A 21,133-nucleotide genomic window follows, 5' to 3' on the forward strand; every position below is an offset into this window, starting at 1 on the left:
AGTTTACCTTTTAAAAATTAACCCAACTCAATACAAATGTAAACTTCATCTAACTAACATCACACCATCCAACCCCATTGCATAACATAAAGGTTCCTTCAATATTTTATTTTTTATTTTTGTGGTGTTTTTGCCTTGTAGGTTTTGGGCATGACAAAGTGAAGCTGATGAAGATGAAGGTCAGAACCAAGCTACAAAGTATATGTAGAAGAGTTAGATCAGTCATCATATTGTCATTAATGTCAAACTATCTGATAGTACTAATTTATGTAAGTTGCAATCATCTAAGAACCTAATTGTAAAATTGACAAATCAGTCTATGACAATATAATGTCAGTTTGATTGTTGTACATGATTTCATGGAGAGTTGAGATGATGTAGAAGCAAGTTAGAGTGGTCAATAAATGGAGAAGTCATAAAGAGAAGTAATTTAGTATTGACCAAGAAAGTCAAGTGTTGACTGCACAAGTGTAATATTAACCAAATGCATTATTAATCAAGTATGGAGAAAGTTGAGATGCAAGAAAATTGTTTGGTAAATAAAGTATAGTTTATGAAAGATTGATTAATGACTAATATAGTATGAATATCTCGATTGTTCAAGAAGTTTCTAAGATAAGGACAACTTTTTTTAGCAAGATCAATAGTCAAAATAATTAAGAAAATATTTGATAATGGAGATTTGAAGTGTGTTTGGTGTGTTGGCATTAAGTTATTATTGCTGTTAGTGACAATGCTTATCTACATCAATGTAACAACTGAGAATTCTAGTGTAAACCAAGCTTCACCGTTTACACTGAGCATTCTAGTGTTAATTGAGCTTCGTAATTTACACCAAGCATCTACAGTGTATACTAAGCATTTAGTGGTTACCTTGTAGGTTCATCACTTATCAAGAATTCATGAAGCTACCGAGTGAATGTGCAATCCAGCAGTGTCTACCAAGTTTACAGTGTTCATCGAGCTTCACAATGTTTACCAAGTGATGGAAGTATAGTGTTTACCAAGTAACAAAAGTATAGTGTTTACCGAGTGAAATCAAGGTAAATGAATGATCCAATTTTTATCGAGTGACACTATATCTATCAAGTCTCCAATGGTTACCAAGTTTCAAGCTATGTTGTGTGGTTAGTATGGATCGAGCCTCTACTTCTACTAAGTGCATGATGATATCGAGTAATGCAGTGGATGTTGAGTATCAGAAGGTCACCAAGTTAGCTTGAAGAACCCGAGTTTTCTATTGTTTGGCCGACTCAGTAATGTTTTGTTCACTTGTGTTTTAGCCGACCTTGAAATTGTAATTATTGGAATGGTATATATGTAATGTAATATATCATTTACAAGTGAGAGATGTATGTGAAGGAATGGATACAAAAAGCTTTGAATGAAAGTGAATCATCAGCAGAGTAGAGTATTCAGCAAGGTCTACAAGGAGCAGTAAAGATTCATTAGTCATAAGAGGTGATCTATCTTTCAAGGATCTAATCAGCAATCAAGTTTGTAAGTAGATCCACTATTTCATCCTAATAGGTGAATACATTTTGTAAATCCTTTAACAGGGTAGACTTAACAATATTTTGTATAAATCTCCTAACGGAGTGCATACTTTAGTGTATGTTTGTAAAATCCTCTAACAAGGTGGACCTAGTAGTCATTTGTGCTCCTAACAAGGCAGATCACCATAAGTGGTCAATGTAAGCCTTAACAGGCCAACTTCATACTGCGATAATGAAGTTTTGTGGGTATCATCCCCACCCCAGTTTTACTTTCTATTTGGAAAGTTTCTAGGTCACCAAATCACTATGTACATGTGTTATAAATTTTTGTTCTCTCATATATGTAGTAGATTAGATGAATGAATGGTGAATAGTATATATGGTTAAAGTGTTGAATTGTTTTAATGTTTTGACGTTATTGATTCATCTATCTCCTCTTAGTAACCTATCATATCTTGAATATTTCCAATAATTGGTATTAGAGCAGTTTGGTTCTCAGGACAAAGCTTGACAACTTGAGCAAAGATCAAGGACAATGGAGATATTTAGACTTGACAAAGCTATTGAAAATGAAAAGCTAAATCTGGAAATGGCCATGGCTCAACTCAAAGAAGCTAAGGAGCATCTTTTTCAATCCCTTAAGAGAAGGAAGGAGCTTGCAAGACAAATGAATGACCATCATTATGTTGAAGAGAAGATTGAAGACCTTTTAGCATCAAGTAGCTCAAATGAAGCAAATGAGGCTATCAAGTAACTCCTAGCAAAGAATGGCTCTCTACAGAAAGAGTTAAGAAAGCTTAAAAGAGAACAAGAAATGCAATCAATTAGGCTATGTGAAGTTTTGGAATAGAGAAACAAGGCAAATGAATACTTAGAGGTAAGAAATAATCAATCCCTTCAGCATGAAGATCTTCTAGATCAACTATCTAATGCAAATGAAGAAGTTATGAATCTAAAATTTGAGAATGAAAGCCCGAGGAATGATTTAATCACTAAAAGACAAATCAATGAAAGTTTGGAAAATAACCTAAATGCTAAAAAACAAATCAATGAGAGAATGATGAAATCTCAAGCAAACATGACTCAATTAAATCAACAAAGTGAGCAAAATTTTCATAAGAAAAATGGTAAAGCTGGAGTTGGTTATAAGGAAGAAGGTGAAACCTCCAAACAAGGTGCCCAAAGGAATCAAAGACCTACTCGCAATCACTATGGTAAGTTAGGTCATACATCAAAAAAATGTTGGAGTAATGGAAAAGCTAAATTCAATGGTAAATGCTACAATTGCAGTCACATGGTCATAAAGCTAATGGATGCAAGGAGAAACCAAAATTTGAAGGAAATTGTCACAAATGCAAGAAGCATGGTCACAAGGCATTCCAATGCAGATCCAAATCATTCAATCTAGCAAAACAACTTGTTAAAGCAATATTTGGATGGGACTAAAATACCTAGTGTAGATGTCATCATTGTGGAGAATATGGACATATTGGTATAAACTGTGCAAGACATCACCTAAGGAAAAAGGACACTATTGTAAGATGTTATACATGCATTAAACTCAGTCATATAGCTAAAAACTAAATGAACATAGGAAGAGTCAAAGATGAAAAGAAAACTAAAGATGATAACATTCAAAAGAAGATGAGGCAACAATGGAACTGCATCTTCTAGTGATATCTAAAGCAGTTCCAAAATAAAAGAAATCAAAATGATCAAATCAGTATTTTAGATACACAAGGATCAAAGAAAGTGTATCTTTTGCTGAGTTGCATCTATCGAGGAAAGTCAGTTGAATACCTTGCCGAGCTAGGTTGGGAGCAACAAAAGTTTTATTCAATCACCGAGTTACTAGCTTCTATTGAGCAAGTGAATGACAACCTATCAAGCACTATGTCATCTCAGCTATGTTCGTACTAAGTATTTATGAAAAAAAATCCATCAAAAGGGCAGAATTTCATTTCATTTTCACCATGATTAAAGAGGTAAGAAATTTCCAGCGATTCCAAAGAAAATTCTAAAGTAATTTCAAGAAATTTTTAAGAGGAGAATTTGTTCAAAAGCTTCTTACACCTACCGAGCATCAATGGCATCTGGGAGTAGCAGTAGCACCAAGGAAAAATGAGGTTCAAAAATGCTAGTTAAAGGTGTGGAGTGGAAGATGCCGAATTTCAAACTAGTTCCAACAATTGCAAAATCACTCAACTCCAATGGAGCTCAATAAAAAACTCCACCAAAGGTACTTCTCATAAATGACATTCATAATCATTTCAAATGTTCTGTTCAAGAGATTGGAAATTTAGAGATGGATAATTCCCTAGGAGAAATGAGTGTTGATGGTTCTTTGAAACCTGAGCGTAAACATCTGGAGACCAAAGGGTTAACCCACATCTTGCATATGCCAAGAAGTTTTCAAACTAAGTGGATTAGGTACATACTCAGTCATGTTCACAATGGGAAACTATGGTTAGAGTAGCCAGTGTTAATCACCAAGAAGATGATTCATAAGATTATTGGTCTCCCCATACTCAGCAAAGCAAAAACCATCAAAACCCTAGGTCGGCAGGAGTTGTAGAAGAAAACCCTAGCTAAGTGGGATGGGAGAGGTTTAAAGGTTAGCACTATTTCTAACATTGAATTAAGGTTTGGCATTCATGTCATTTCCCACAAAATTTATAGCTCCAGTTGTCTGAACAGTGTGCCCTATGAGGCTGTGGATTTGGCTTTCAAAATTGTGAAAAAGAACCTTGAATTTGACCTGTGAGAATTATTGTTGAAATAATTGAACAAGAACATGAACAACCTAAGGAATTCAAAGATTAATCCCTGCAAATTTGGTTCCTTATTGAATTGTTTATTTTTCTATGTTCAAAAATTCTTTCCATCAAAAGGAACTATAGTGTGGAGAAAAGACATTCCTATTCTATATCAGATAAATGAGTTTGTAGCAGAAATGGGTGAAAACTTTGATAGCATCATGGATAATTATTTTGAATATTTCAAGGAATGGATGAATAATAGGTTTCAAATTCCACCAAAACTTGTTGAAGATTACAAAGATGATGTAGGCTTCATGGTTGACTATGATAAACTGTACATTAAGGCAGTCAAACATCGAGTTGCATGGTAAAACCTCTTCCCTATGAAGTTAATATTGATGAAACAAGGGACATTATTGAAGCACTACTAAATGAGCCTATAGATCCTAAGCTTCCTACCTTTGGCACCTTTGATGAAGCCAAGACAAAAATTGAGCTTGAAATCAAGCTACCCTAGGCTATAAGCAAAAGAAAGAGGAAGATAGCCAAGTTGAAAACTGAAACTGGCCCTCTTATGCTTATTGAAGGAAAAGGTGAAGATGAAGAAGAGGAGTAGGAACCAGAAGATAGAGAGGAAGAAATAGAGAAGGAGATAGAGCCATTTAGAAAGAAAGGCAAGGTAATAATTACCAACCCACCCAAAGCCTCCATAGCTATTTTCACTAGGTGAGAAAAAGGTAAGAACAAAGGTGAAGTAGTATTTAGCAAGCCCCAACTGACCTTCCAAGAAAGATTGAAACAATTGGAAGAAGGAGCTGGCATCACAAATTTCAAGGCATTGGAATTTGAAACAAGGATAGATGTAGAGAAAATGCCAATTGAGGAACTGGTACTCAATAAGATGGGAAAATGGAAATACTTCCCAGACTAGCTTGCCCCTCAAATCTCCAAAGAACTGTTGGAGAGATTGCAACCTAGGTGGGAGTCAGCCACCCAAATAGCCAAAGATATATATGAGAAATCCTTAAAGAATCTTCTACTAAGTCTTATGGAACTAGACATAAAGGCAGCAATGAAGAACCATAAAGGTAAAATGATGATTAGATTTCACACATGTTTGATTTTAACTAAGGACATTGAGCATGTTGTAAGTGATGTAACAAACATGTGTAAGAACATCTATCATTTGCACAAGCCCAGTGATGACCCTGCTAAAATCAAGGATGATGACAATAGTGATAGTGATGATTTTGATAGCACTCCATCCATCATAGTTAGTCTAGGAGAGTTGCATGCACTAATGGAAGCAAAAGAGGAAGAAGACAAGGAGGAAGAAGCACATGAGGAAGAAATAGATGAAGAAGATCCAGTAAAAATTACAGTAGAAGTTATTGCATCCCTTCCTCACTCTCCACCAAAGACAGTTACATCTACTTTGGAGATAGCTTTTGCAAGTGAGATTGTGAGCACAATAGTCACATCAATTGCTCAATCTTCACCAACCTCCTCCCAGCTCTAGGTATCTAAAATAGATGTGCCAAGAACTTCATCTACCAAGCTGCCTGTCACTTCTTCAGCCACCGAGTCAGCCTCCTTAACCCTTTCATCATTAGTAAGTGTAATAGTAAGTCCTACAATTTTATCTCCATCAATTCTAGTAAGTTCTACAATTTTTTTTCTGTCAGCATCATCTATATCCACTTTGACTTCAATCAGTTCAGATACTACTATGGGTACTCTACCGAGTGCATTACCATTTTTAGGAAGTGTTTCAATTTTTTATCCAGTTAGTACTTCTATTGGCATTCAATCCTCAAGTCCTATCCCAGTTTTCACTGCTAGCCCTTCTATCTCCACTATTGTGTCTATTCCAAAGGTCAAACCAGTCATCACAAAAGTCAAACAAAAGCATCCATTAAAACTTCTGATCACTGGAAAGGAAATTGCAGAAGACGTTGACTTAGACACAGAGATAGTGATTCCAAATATTGACTATGACAATGCTACCATTGAAGAGATGAGGTTAGCCAGTCAAATCATAGAGATGAAAGCTATGCATAAATAGTTAAGATCATAAAGGGATAAGGAAGATAGAATAATTGAAAATGCCAAGAATATAATTACAAATGCTATAAATGTTGAAGTAGATTCTACTCAATACATTTTGATTTAGTTAGAAGAGGTTGTAAAAAAATTTAATGAAGATTCTTCCAAACAAAAGAAACTTATTGAGAAAGCTGAAAAGAAATTTGATAATAAGGTGCTAGAGGATATTGCTCAAAAGATAGCAAACAAGCAAGTTGAATTGTCAACATTTTTGAGAAATTTTTAAAATTCATTTACTAATGCAGCATCACTTTTTGCCAAACTTTGTGATGTTTCTATTTTACCAAAGAAATAAAGGATAAGTTAAATAAGATTGACATTGATATGCAATCAAGTACCTCCAAGCTAAAGGTGGACTCCTCTTCTACAACCTCCCATCACACCAAAATCAGATATTTGGCAAATGTACAAGCATGACTATTGAGAGAGGAATCAAGGATCCGGTCTACACTCATAGACATCCAAAAAATGATCCTTCCTATCATGGACACAATGCAAAAACATATTACTCATTGCAAAACATTGGTCCAAGATAAGAACTTCTTTATGGCTGATCACTTGATCCAATTATCAGTAGAAGTTCAAATTTCTCTCTCCACCTGTCAAATCTTGCAGCAAACTTGGGATAATACATTTGCCACCATCCTCAAGGTATATCAACAATTTCTATCTCACTTTGGTGTAGTCATATAAATTGTATATATGTATTCCTTTGGAATTACTATCAAAAAGGGGGAGAGATTCAGCCTAGTAAGTGAGGAGAGTTATCACTATGAGTGATAAGGGGAGTTAGCACTCAATAGAGTTAGCATGTGTACATAAGAATCTTTATATATACACTATAAGTCATCAAGAAGATATATAGAAATGTATATGCAATAGTTCTACAAAGATTAATTTTGAAGAGCCAAAATTCATTGAGTCAAGTTATGTACATATGTTTTGGCTTATAAGTGTTTTGTCACTAATGCCAAAGGGGGAGATTATTGGCATTAAGTTATTATTTCCATTAGTGACAACACTTATCAACATCAATATAGCCACTGAGCATTCTAGTGTTAACCAAGCTTCACAGTTCACACCGAGCATTCTAGTGATAACTGAGCTTTGCAGTTTACATCGAGCGTCTACAATGTATACCGATCATTTAGTGGTTACCTTGTAGGTTCATCACTTATCAAGAATTCATGAAGCTCCCAAGTGAATGTGAAATCTAGCAGTGTCTACCAAGTTTACAGTGTTCACCGAGCTTCACAATGTTTACCGAGTGATGGAAGTGCAGTGTTTACCAAGTAATGGGAGTATAGTGTTTACCGAGTGAAATCAAGGTAAATGAAGGATCTATTTTTTACCAAGTGATACTTATCTACCAAGTCTCCAATGGTTACTGAGTTCCAAGCTACATTGTGTGGTTAGTATGGACCGAGCCACTACTTCTATGGAGTTCATGGCAATGTCAAGTAATACAGTGGATGTCGAGTATCAGAAGGTCACCAAGTTAGCTTGAAGAACTCGAGTTTTCTACTATTTGGCCGACTCAGTAATGTTTTGTTCACTTGTGTTTTAGCCAACCTTGTAAATGTAATTATTGGAATGGTATATATGTAATGTAATATATCATTTACAAATCATAAATGTATGTGAAGGAATGGATATGAAAAGCTTTGAATGAAAGCAAATAATCAATAGAGTAGAGTATTCATAAAGGTCTACAAGGAGTAGTAAAGATTCATTAGTCACAAGAGGTGATCTATCTTTCAAGGATCTAATTAGAAATCAAGTTTGTAAGTAGATTCACTATTTCATCCTAATAGGTGAATCAATTTTGTAAATCCTTTAACAGGGTAGACATAACAATCTTTTGTATAAATCTCCTAACAGAGTGCATACTTCAGTGTATGTTTGTAAAATCCTCTAACAAGGAGGACCTAGTAGTCCTTTGTGCTCCTAACTAGGAAGATCACATGAAGTGGTCAATGTAAGCCTTAATAGGGCAACTTCTTACTGTAGTAATGAAGTTTTGTGGGTATCATCCCCACCCCAGTTTTACTTTCTATTTGGAAGGTTTCTGGGTCACCAAATCACTGTGTACATGGGTTATAAATGTTTGTTCTCTCATATATGCAATAGATTAGATGAATGAATGGTGAATAGTATATATGGTTAAAGTGCTGAATTGTTTTAAAGTTTTGATGTTACTGATTCACCCCTCCCCTCTCAGTAACCTATCATATCTTGAATATTTCCAACATGGTGATCTAAGTAGAAGTTAAAAGTTTGAGGTCAAAGTGTGTCTAAATTCAATGAATATGAGTTGGAAAATATTAATTGACAATTGTGGTTGACTAGAAAAATATATGAAGGGGTTGAAGCAACAAAAATATGTCTATAAGAGGAAGATACAAGAAGGAATTCATTACTTGTCTAGTTAATAGCCAAGTCGATATGAAGTGCTAAAGAATATTCTATCAAGTAAATTAGAGTGTGAAGTTGAAAAAAAGTGAAGTGTTATTGTGATGGTCAAACAATGAGAAGAGATATTGAGAAAAATGAAGATCTTATCAAAAAAGGTGAGTTGTTATTTTTAATAGATCATTTGATTTTTTCTTTGTAACCATTGTAGGAAAAAATGATTAACCAATTAGACTTAACAGTCTTAATCTTTAAATCTATTTGTATGGTGATATTCCATTGAATGTTTGAAAATCATTTAGAGAGGCCACTTATTGAAGAGTGAAAAGATCTAGATGAAATTTGGTAAAAATACCCTAATAGGGTCACCCCTAACATTGTACTTGTAACCTTTAATAGGGTTGGATCTTAACCAAGCTCACTTCATAAGAGTAAATATATTTTGGGGACTAGTACTCTGTGGATTTTACCCTAATTGGGTTTCCATATTTAAAATATTGGTGTTCATATGTTTATGGATATTTTTCATGTTATTTTCTTTTATATGTTAAAATTTTATCATTTATGTAAGTTGGTTAATGATGTTGATACTGAATGGAAGTTACAGATAGAATATCAGTTTACATATTGATAAAGTTAATGTGTTTACTAAGTTGATTATTGATAAGTATAAGTTGTTATTAAAGTGGTGAATTTTTTTAAAGGGCCTTAGTATAACTTTCTAGCCACCCCCTCTTAGTTATCCAACAATTGGTATCATAGCATTGGTGGTTGGAGTAACAAGCTTTACATAATTAAGCTAAAGATCCAAAGATATCTAAGAGAGAGGTATTAAAGATGAGAAGGAGAAATTTCCATCATTGCAAAGAAGAATGATACTATACATTATCTAGAATTGGAGACTGTGTATTGTACTACCTAGAAAATCAATACTTAGCAGCACGCCCTCATCCTATAACTATTATGCAGATGAGAGAAAAAAAAGAGCACAATTCTCTAATGATAGAGCTTGCTTATTCCTTAAATGATCTTGATTTTGGTGACATAAAATATTGTGATACTACTAAGGATATGTGGGGCAAATCAATACTTCTCCATGGTGGAGATCAGAATGTGCTAAGAGAAAAGGCTTAAAAAATTTAAAGGTAAGTTTGACAACATGAGAATGAAAGAAGGTGAGAACATTATGAAAAAAAATAACTAAATCAAGGAAGTTGTTAATGATATCAAAGGAGTTTGTGGAGTCATAAGTGATGAAGTAATGGTAAGAAAAGTTCTTAGAACACTTTTACCTATCTATGTTATTAGAGTTTATTCTGTTCAAGAGTTGAGATCTATACCTGGAAATAATATTACTCTTGATGCTTTGGTTGGTAAACTAACTAATTTTGAGATGAATAAATTTGATTATTGTTTAGTTCCAAAGATTGTATATGCATTTAAGACATCTCTAAATATTGGAAGTTCAAGGAAAGAGAAGAGTGCTCATCATACTAAGAATGATAGTGATTACGAGTCAGATGATAATGACCAAGAAGAACTTGAAGTACTATTGTCTAAGAGGCTACTAAGAGGTGAAGGAAAGTATAAAGGTAGACTATCTTTTATTTTATTTAAATTTAACAAGGTTGGTCACCTTGCATGTACATATATGTCTAGAAAAAAGATGAAAGGAATGACAAAAGAGAGACTACAAAGATAAAGGAAAGAAGGCTTGTTACCTAGTTGAAGAGGAAGACATTGAATAATAAACTTCTAATCAAGAGGATGGTGAGGAAGTTTTGTATATTGCAATGGAGGAAGACTCTCATTTTTCAAGTAAGTAAAAATGATTTGTGGATTATTGATAGTGGTTGCACTCACCATATGACTAGTGATATTGGTAAATCTAAGAGTCTAGAACACTATGATGGTGAATATGTTAAACTTGGAATTGATGATCCATTCCCTATGAAAGGAAAAGGTTATATTATTTTGAATGAGAATATCAAATGTGATAATGCATATTGGATAAAAGGAATAAAGAATAATATGTTGAGTATGGCTCAGCTGAACAACACATGTCACTAACTAGAATTTCAAAACCAAAAAGTGAAGCTATATGATGATGCTAGAAATCTGATGGGTACTAGTGAATATTCAAGAGGTAGCCTATTTTTCTTGGGTTCTATTGAGAATACATGTTTGATTACAAGAATTGAATTTGTTTATCTATGTCACAAAAGGCTATGTCATGTTAATTTTGACAACATAAACAAGGTTTGTAGAAAGAAAAGAGTAAGAGGATTGTTAAGCTTATCAAAAATTGATAAAGTGATGTGTAAGAAATGTTAAATTAGGAAAATGAATAAGTCAAGTTTCAAAATTAAGTCTTACTCATCTAGTGATGTATTGAAATTGGTTCATGCTGATCTATGTGATCCTATGAAAGTTCAAAGCTACTATGGTGATTGGTATTTTCTTATTTGTTGATGATTTCTCAAGAATGATGTGTGTTAATTTTTTGAAAGAAAAAAGTGATACATTTCAAACATTCAAATGGTATATTGAAAGAGTTGAGAAAGAAAATGGTAAACAGATTAAATGTTTGAGATCTAATAGAGGAGGTGAATTCATGTCTGATGAATTTAATGACTTTTGTAATGAGAATGGAATTATGAAATAATTATCATCCCCAAGGATACCACAATTGAATGAAATTGTTCAAAGAAGAAATAGATCCATTCTTAATTGTTCTAGAACACTATTAATTGAGAAGGAGGTTGCAGAAATATAGTGGAGAGAGGTAATTAGCATTGTATTTTACACACTAAACAAAGTACATTTGAAGAAAGGTACAAACAAGATACCTTATAAACTCTAGTATGGGCATACAGTAAATATAAGTTATTTTAAAATATTTGGAAGTAGGTGTTATATTTTGAAAGATGCTAGAAATAGGAAATTTTTTACTAAAGGTGATGAAGGTATATTCCTAGGCTATTCCACCATGACTAAGGCATATAAATGTTTGAACAAGGCTACTAAAAAAATGATTGAGAGTGAAAATGTGAGGATTGATGAGTTTGCAAAAAGGAATAATGAAGAAGGAAAGATATAACATGAAGATTAAAAAATATTTGTCTATGCTCAAGAAGGAGAACCAAGTAAACTACCTGAGAAATAGAAAGAAGTCACCAAGTGATAGAACAAAATAATTCAAAAACAACAACCTACTACTAAGCAAACTATTGAGTACACACCAAGTGAGGAAATACAAGAGAACATAGAACCAAAACAAATTTTAGAAAAGTATGTTAGAAAGAACCATTCACCTAGCTAGATTATTATAGATAAAGATGTTGGAGTGATGAAAAGAAGTAAGTTGAGAGACAATACATGCTTAATTTGTGAGTTTGAGTCTAGAACAATTAAGGATGCATTTGAGAATGAAGATTGGATTAATGCTATGAATGAGGAGACTAAGAAAATAGATAAGAACAATATATTGAAATTGGTACCAATACCCAAGAACAAGAATGTGATCGGTACTAAATGGACTTTTAGAAATATGTTGAATGAAAATGGAGAAGTAACAAGAAATAATGCTAGACTAGTTTGTAATGGATATGCACAAGAAGAAGGAATTTATTGTGGGGAAACATTCTAGACCAGAAGGAGTGATGATACTACTTGTATAGGTTCCTTTAAAGGGATTTAAACTTTTTAAGATGGATATCAAGTCTAGATTGTTGAATGAAATACTAGAAGAGGAAGTCTACATTAAACAAACATAATTTTTTGTTGATCCAAATTAGAGGAACATGGTATGAAAGATACACAAGGAACTATATGGATTGAAACACATACCCTAAGCATGGTATGAAATATTACATTCATATTTGATGAGAATTAGTTTTTTTCAAAATTGGTGAGAACAATAATCTATACATAAAAAGTGAATATGATCATAACATCTTGATTGTTGAAATATTTATTAATGATATTATATTTGGAGGACATGAATTGATTTGTGAGATACTTTTTGATGAAATGAGGAAAGAATATGAAATTTCAATGTTTGGAGAGATTGAATTCTTGATTGGTTTGCAAGTCGAACAAGTAAAGGATGACATATACATCACAGAGTCCAAGTATATCAAGGAGATCTTAAAGATATTTGGCATGGAAGTCACAAGACCATTTGGTACACCGATAGTCATAGGGTATAAACTACCAAAGGAGGATGATACTACTAAGGTAAATCAGATACTTTATAGATGTATTATTGGAAAGCTACAATATGTTGTCCATAGAAGACTAGATATTACTCATGTTGTAGGAATAGTGGCTAGATTTTCTTCTATTTCTATGGAAACACACATGATTTTTGTGAATAGAATCTTTAAATATCTAAAAGGGATATAAGATTATGGTTTATGGGCAAATACAGATGAAGATTTGGAGCTAAGATTTTATATTGGTGTTGATTGGGCTAGAAATGTTTATGACCAAAAGAGTACTAGCGGTGGAGCTTTGTTTTTAGAAGAAATGCTTGTAACATGGATAAGTAAGAAATAAAGTTGGATCTTAGAGTCCACTATTGAAGAAAAATATGTAGCTACTTTTATTAATTTCTCCAATATTGTATGGATCAAACAATTATTGGAGGGTATGCAATAGGAAGTGAACCATCCTATAAAAATAGACCATGATGACACAAGTGTGTTGGGTGATGCAACGCGCTCCCCTACCAACAGGTGGTTAATTATGTGGTGTTCCATGTTCACTAACAGTCATGGCTTTTGGTGCAACGGCAAGTGGGCCCCACAATTGGTATCAGAGCCTGTTTTAGGCCTAATCATGGGTTCAAATCTCCCTGGTGCCTTCCCAACCCACGTAAGCACCTAGTATGTGTGTCGAGGGGGAGATTGTTGGGTGATGCAATGCACTACCCTACCCACAGGTGGTTAATTATGTGGTGTTCCATGTTCACTAATAGTCATGGCTTTTGGTGCAACGACAAATGGGCCCTACAAAGTGTAATTAACATTTCAAAGAATCTAGCAATTCATGCAAAGAAAAAGGTTATATCTATCAAGCATCATTATTTAAGAGAGAAAGTCTAAGAAAAACAAGTCAACCTAGAGTATGTCAAGACAAAGGAGCAAATAGCTAATATATTTATTACCTAAGGATACTTTTTAATATCTAACAGGTAAACTAGGGTCCTTCCCCTATCCAATGTTCACTAATTAAAGATGCATTTCATCAATTTATGATTTATCAAAATATATATTTTAAAGTTGATGCAGGAATTTACTCTTAAGGCTGCCCTAAATTTGTGAAGAGGATGTAATGAAGCAGAAGTGATCAATACATGCAAGATACAATGTATAAATACAAGGTATATAAGTTTCCAACTAAAGCTTATTGTTACCTTTAGCATTGTTGTAAAAGGGGAAGAGAATGAGTAAAGGGGGGAGAAAGTATAAAGGAGAATTATTTTCAAAGGGGGGCTAATTAGTGAAGAAGATTATTGCCAGAGAAGAAGATGTTTAAAATTGAATGATATATACCCTAAGGGGGAGTATATGAGAAAAGAGAAAGAATTTTTTGAATGGAGATATAAGTTGTAGAAGAACAAATTAGATGAGAACCTAATAAAGAACATAACAGAGTTAAAGAAGAAAGATCGAGTGGGGTAGAATTGATGAATTGTTGTAGAAGATGATGATGAATGGTATAGGATGATATGTTTCATAATGTGTTTCCATCAATGCCAAAGGAGGAGATTGTTGGACACAACTAATATTGATGAAAGTAAAGGGGAGATTGTTGAATAGAAGTGAAGCTAATAAAGATGAAGATTAGAATTGAGATGCAAAGTATATGTAGAAGAATTAGATTAGTTGTTATATTATGATTTATTTCAAGCCATTTGAAACTATTAATTAATGTAAGTTGCAATCATCTAAAGGATGTGATGTTGTATAGAGAAGTGGAAAGCAGATTATGAAGATAAGATGAAGAAGTAATGTTAAGTATGAGAACCTAATTGAGAAACTAATGAATAATTCTATGCTAGTATAATGTTGGTTTGATTATTGTACATGATTTAATATAGACTTAAGATAATATAGAAGAAAGTTTGAGTAGTTAGTAAATGAAGAATTTCTAAAGAGAAGTAAGTTAGTATTGATTAAGAAAGTCAAGAGTTAGTCAAGCAAGCATAATGTTAACCAAGTGTGGTATTAACCAATTATGAGGGAAGTTAGTAAAAGAAGACCACTATTCAGTAAATAAAGAATACTTTGTGAAATATTTATTAAAGATTGACATAGTGAAAAGATCTATATTTTTGAATAAATTTCTAAGATAAGGATGAAGTTTTTTAGCAAGAGCAATGACCATAATAATTAATATAAGTTCCAATGATGGATATTTTAAGAATGTTTGGTGATTCAAGGAGAAGTTCAAAGTTTGAGGTAAAAGAATTTCTAAGTTCAATGAATCTATGATAGAAAAGATTTAATTAAGAATTGTGGGTAGGTGGGAAAATTTGTGAAGAAGGTGAAGTAGAAAAATCTATCTATATAAGGAAGAGACAAGAATGAGTTCATTGTTCATCTAGTTGATGTGAAGTGTTGAAGAAGATTCTAACAAGCATATCAGAGTGTGAAGTTGAGGTGAAGTGAAGTGTTTATGTGATGGGTAGTTGAAAAGTAGAGTATTGAGTAGAATGAAGATCTTATGAAGCAAAGTGAGTTTCTAATTTTAACAAATTATTTGACTATTATTTTCTAACCATTATAACAGAAAATATCTTAACCAAGTGGACTTAATAGTCTTAATTTTTAAATCCATTTGTATGGTAACACTCCACTGACTATGTGTAAGTCCTTCAGAGAGGCCAATTATTGAAGAGTCACAAGGTATAGATGATCTTTGGTGAAAATATCCTAACAGACTCACACTAGCTACCAGTGTACTTGTAATCTTTAACATGGGTGGCTCTTAACTAGGCTCACTTTAGAAGACTGAAAATACTTTGAGGATGAGTAATCGGTGGTTTTTCCCTAATTTGTTTTCCATGATAAAAATATTCGTGTTCATGTGTATATGGATGTTTTTCATGTTATTTTCTTTTATATGTTAAAATTGTTATCATTTTTGTAAGTCAGTTAATGATGTTGATACTCTAGCATCCTGATGATGGATCATGTAGTATGATCCAAAACAGTGATGTTAAAAAAACTATACACAATCAAATCCAAAAATTTGAAAGCATTAACATGGATTATGGAAATCTAATAGATCTCATGTTGATACTCGCTAGTAACTGCAAGTTAGTTTATTAGTTTATAGTTTGATGAAGTCAATGTATTTACCAAGTTGATCAACGATAAGTATTAGTTAGTTATCTAATAGAAATGGGTAGCATAGAGTATTCAATGTTTTAAAGATGTCATGTACCACAATGAAAAAGTGAACTGGGAGGTGATTATGTCAAAGTTTTACATGTCTAATACTCAATGGAGAAAGCACTTTATGCTAAAGGAGACTTCTTGTAAACTTTCTCTCCCTAAACCATGTTGTGTGTTGGGAGTGTATGATGTAATCTTGAGATGGCTAGATGATTCTATCTTTCATTGCATTAAATCAAAATACTTCTATTCCCTCCTCACTCACAAGTTTGATATTTATGATCACCTCAACCATAAGTGGAGCCTAAACTTGCACTATGTTACATGAGGGAAATATATAGAAAATATGTGGCACCAACCCATTGAGCCTAAAGTTTCATGCTTCTTATGGCACCTTTTCACACATAAATTTCCTTTCAAGGGATTGAGAGTTGAACCTAATATATGTTCTATGTGAAAATCTTTGAATCCACCAACCACATGTTCTTTGATTGCATATTTTCCATAGAGATCTAGGGTATGTTTGGTCTTTATTTGAACTATAATTTTACTTTATCCAATGACATTCTATCAACTTATATTATTGATAATAGAAATTTTTTTAATATGTTTTGGTCAATTTTCACTGGTCATGTGCTTTAGCTCGTTTAGAAAGCTAGGAATGATGATATTTTTAATGGGAAGGCTAGGTACCTAACTGAGTCTCTTTAAAGACGTGTATACTCTATTATTTCTCTACAAGTAATAGAAATATTCAAGTTCTTAGAATAAAAAAATTCTCAAGTTGTTGAGAGAGGGAAAGAATGAATACATCATTAAAGAACTAGCATATGGGCACACTACAATAATCACAAAACTTGAGTTTGAACTTACACTAAAGAAATTTTCAAGAAGCTTAAAGATAATGGAAAATGGAAGAAAAAAAGAGGACAAAGGACTACTTGGGACCATAGATATTGGAGTAGAGAAATCAGAGGCTCTTTACCATAGAATTTCTTCAAAGTTCAACAAATGGTAAGTATTGATGATCATATAGATAGCTCTTCAGGCTTGAGAGAAGGTGGTTCCAATATTGGCATCAATCTTGAAGACTATCTAGTAGAGGATGATTATGAAGATGAATGGAATGGTCCCTTTAAATAACTATATTTCCATGTGATTAAATATAATAAAATATGGAATTTTTGCATTTTGATTTAAGGTTCAATTTGTAATATATGAACTCCTCTTAGTGATCTAAAACAATGATACTTATATATGATCATGTTTTGTCTAAATGATAATTAATAGAAAAAGCATTAGAAATAAAAGAATTGTTACTATTAACTTTTAATGAATTAAAAAGTATGGTCAATGATGTATCATGTTGCCACCCTAACACTTAAAAACATTTAAAATATCAAGTTAATTACTAAGAAGGGAAAATATTAGGATCACCATTTATGTTTTAGATTATGGTAAAAGAAATTTTTGAAGGGTCAAAAAAACCTTTACAGAAAACTAAAGATAAACATTAAAACACCACCAAGTTTGACAAGGACCTAAAACCTAAAGTTTAAAACATCAAAACTAGGTTTTCCAGGGACCTGAAACCAAAAGTTTAAAATGACAAAAATATACTAGGTTTCACAAGGACCTAGAACCTAGAGTTTAAACAAGTTGCAAAGCAAAAGGTAAAAACAAAAAATCCCACCTAGACTAGCAACTAACACACCTGCTCCACAACCAACACCTACAATAGCTCTTTGATAATGTTCACCACCTCTTTACCTACTTTTATAGTACTCTAGATAATGTTATCTAGAGTAAGAAAATGAGCCTCAAGAGCCTCAACAACCATTTTCCTTATGCTCTACCTAGTTCTCTTACCAGGTCCTCCTGTACTCCCCATCTCTGCATTACCAAGAGATAATATCTCCTCATTACTCTTCTTATCCAGACTAGCCACCACAAAACATAGACTAGAAGTGACCTATTCTATTTTTTGACCACTTTCCTTAATTATGTAACAAAGCTCCTACTCATATTCTTTAAGCTTTTCAAGGATGTTACCAATTTGCACTTCTCTTTGAGCTCTCCTAGTGTGTTCAACAACCAATTCTTTCTACATAACTCCCAATTTCTTCTTGAGAACCATTATTTCTTTATACAACCAAGAATAACCCTAAAGGGAAGTCTTCACTTTAAGCTTAGTAGTGTGGAGAAAGGAATGTTCTGCATCCTAAGAGTCATCCCTCCCATCAACCGAAAACCTAGGCTCAAAACCAACCACTATAGTCATAGTTTTAATCTAGGTATCAATATTAATATCCATACTCTCCATCATCTCCTCCTTTTCTTCCTTTCTCTTGCTATTGTCCTTACTGATAAGGCCTTTATATTCAATTTCTTACCAATATCCTCCTCCATTTTCTCCTCACTAGCATTACTCTTCATATGAGAAGGGTGAGTTTTTCTTCATCCTCCCCGAGAGCTTCCAACCTAGCATTTGAAACAATATTTCTATCTTTACTTCCCTCTTCATTATATTTACTAGATGACACCCCTTTTCTCCCAAAGTAAGTATCCAAGTTAGAACTAAGTTCCCCCATTTTTATTTTCTCATTATTATCAGAATTCTCAGATTCTTTAATTTCCTCAACATTTTTCTTACTCCTCTCCCATTTGAAAACCTTCTTTCTATTACTAGTCCCTTCTTCAACCTTTATTCTCTTAGAGTGGGAATCATAACTAGTCCCTTTCCTCTTCTCTAGAATTGAAGAGGGCTTTATAGCCTTATTTTTACAAAATTTTTCAATAAGTAATATTAAACCTTCATGAAGCACAGGACAAGACTCTTTATTTTGTTATTGTGGTTATTTATATTTTAATGTGACATCTCCAAACTTTGATATATATAGTTTTATAAATTGTTACTTATGTTTCACATTTTTTATCAAGTGGCAAAATTTTAGTTTTCTTAAGTGTATATCTTTCCTAGGAATTACTTGAAATTATAAAATGTTGAAGCTAAGAATGTTACTCCTAAGGGGCCATATTGTTGAGAAGATGGGGGGAGAATTAGTAATCAATTGATTATGCAATATTTCAACCACTGAACCCTTATCACAACATAAGCTTAATAAAGGAAGTTGAAATCATTAAATATGTAAACACATCTAAACAATAATGCAACACTTGACACATTTATTTTTATCTCATGGAAACCCAACTTGGATGAAACCCATGGTAGGAATTACTACTCACAAATTGTGCACTCTTCTAAAGTATGCACTAGTAGGAGCTTATCCCTGCTAGGATTTTATATAGACACTGTTAAGTGCCACCTAGTCTAGGGATTTACTATTAGAATAAATAAATAAATAAATTATTAAGTCAACTTGACTTTATCATTAAGTTACATTTACTTCTCTCTTAAGATAGAAATGTATGTATTAGTGACATTTAATAATTATATCAAGATACACCCCTTTAATTAGGTTCGATTGATGCAAAAGGAAGTGTCAATCTATAACCTAATGTGAAAGGATTGAATAACTCAAAAATTTATTTCCAATGTATAAAAATGGAAAAGGGGAAGATGATATACCTTATGAAATATAAACTTGAAAATGGGCTACCGAATGAGCTCCAAATTTGCTAATTCCATTAATCTGGGCTGAAAACAATTTTTTTTATAAAATATATAAATTGTTTGGCAATCTAACAAGGGTGACCTACATGGCCTTGTTTGTAAGGGTGACCTCTATATCCTTCCAAACCTATATTAGGCATTGATTTTGATTTCACAGTTCTGAAAAAAGCTAAAAAAGGGCATTTGAATCTACAACATGTTCAACAATCCAGGATCTGAAACTTGCAAATAAAGGGTTTTTTTTTTTTTTTTTTTTTTTGGAGACAAGGGGAGGGTTCGTCTTAGTCAAAACCAATTTTTGAATTAACCTTGAATTGAAATAAATATAGAATGATAGAAAGTAGTAGTGATAGATCTAACATGAAGTAATGTAAATCTATGAATGTTCTCTTGAATTTGGAAGGTAATCAAGTATGTATATGAAATAACTTTGAATCAATTCAAAACCCTAGAAAAGGAAATCAAAGTGAAACCAAGACCTTCATGAATCAATATGATTGAAATCCTCCTTAGGAATGACTATAGATGAATGTAGATCTTGAGAGGTGAGTAGAAAATATGCAACAAAGGATCTTGAATGTATGAAGGGAGATCTCAAATGTTCAAAATAGAATGAAAGATCTATCATAAACTCCTTCAATAGCTTTAATGCATGAATCCTTGATCTTTAATGAAGAAATTTTTTGAATTCCTTAAATGCTTGAAGAATGCTTGATAACTTAGAAGCTTATGCTTGAGCTCTTGATAAATTGGATGAGTGAGATTAGAGATAAGAAATGGAGAAATTGTATGGGTTTATAAAGGGCTCAAAATAGCTTACTCCTATAGGTCAACCTTCCTAGAATTTAATACCTCAAAATAATCCAAACACAAGACTTAGGTAATGAAACCAAAATAGGGCCTAAGTAATGATGCATTGAGTCCCTAATTAAACCAAAAAGGTAATCATACATCCCAATAAAATAGGGCATAAAACCATCAAGACTCCTTTGGGGTCCCAAAATAGGTCCCAAATCTCTAAAATTTGGTGTAGAACTTGAGAAATAGTTTTTACAATGAGGAAAGATATTATGACTGATTGGTTGAGAGAAAGGGAGACCTAAGTGGTTATATATTTTAAAACTAAAGGAAATCTTGGTATTGTTTATTAGTGAAAATACTTAGTCATTTACAATGTAGAGTTGGTCAGTCAACACTACCACTGAGCCACAACATAGGTCAAGCTACAAAGAGAAAATGTGTACAACTTTAATATGTGTCAAGCACATAATAGTCATCAACCATTTAATAATTGTTGAGCTATTTATATTTTAACACATG

This window comes from Cupressus sempervirens, chromosome 6 (assembly GCF_028749045.1).
Source record: "Cupressus sempervirens isolate cs-2001-9-10 chromosome 6, ASM2874904v1, whole genome shotgun sequence".
NCBI lineage: Eukaryota > Viridiplantae > Streptophyta > Pinopsida > Cupressales > Cupressaceae > Cupressus > Cupressus sempervirens.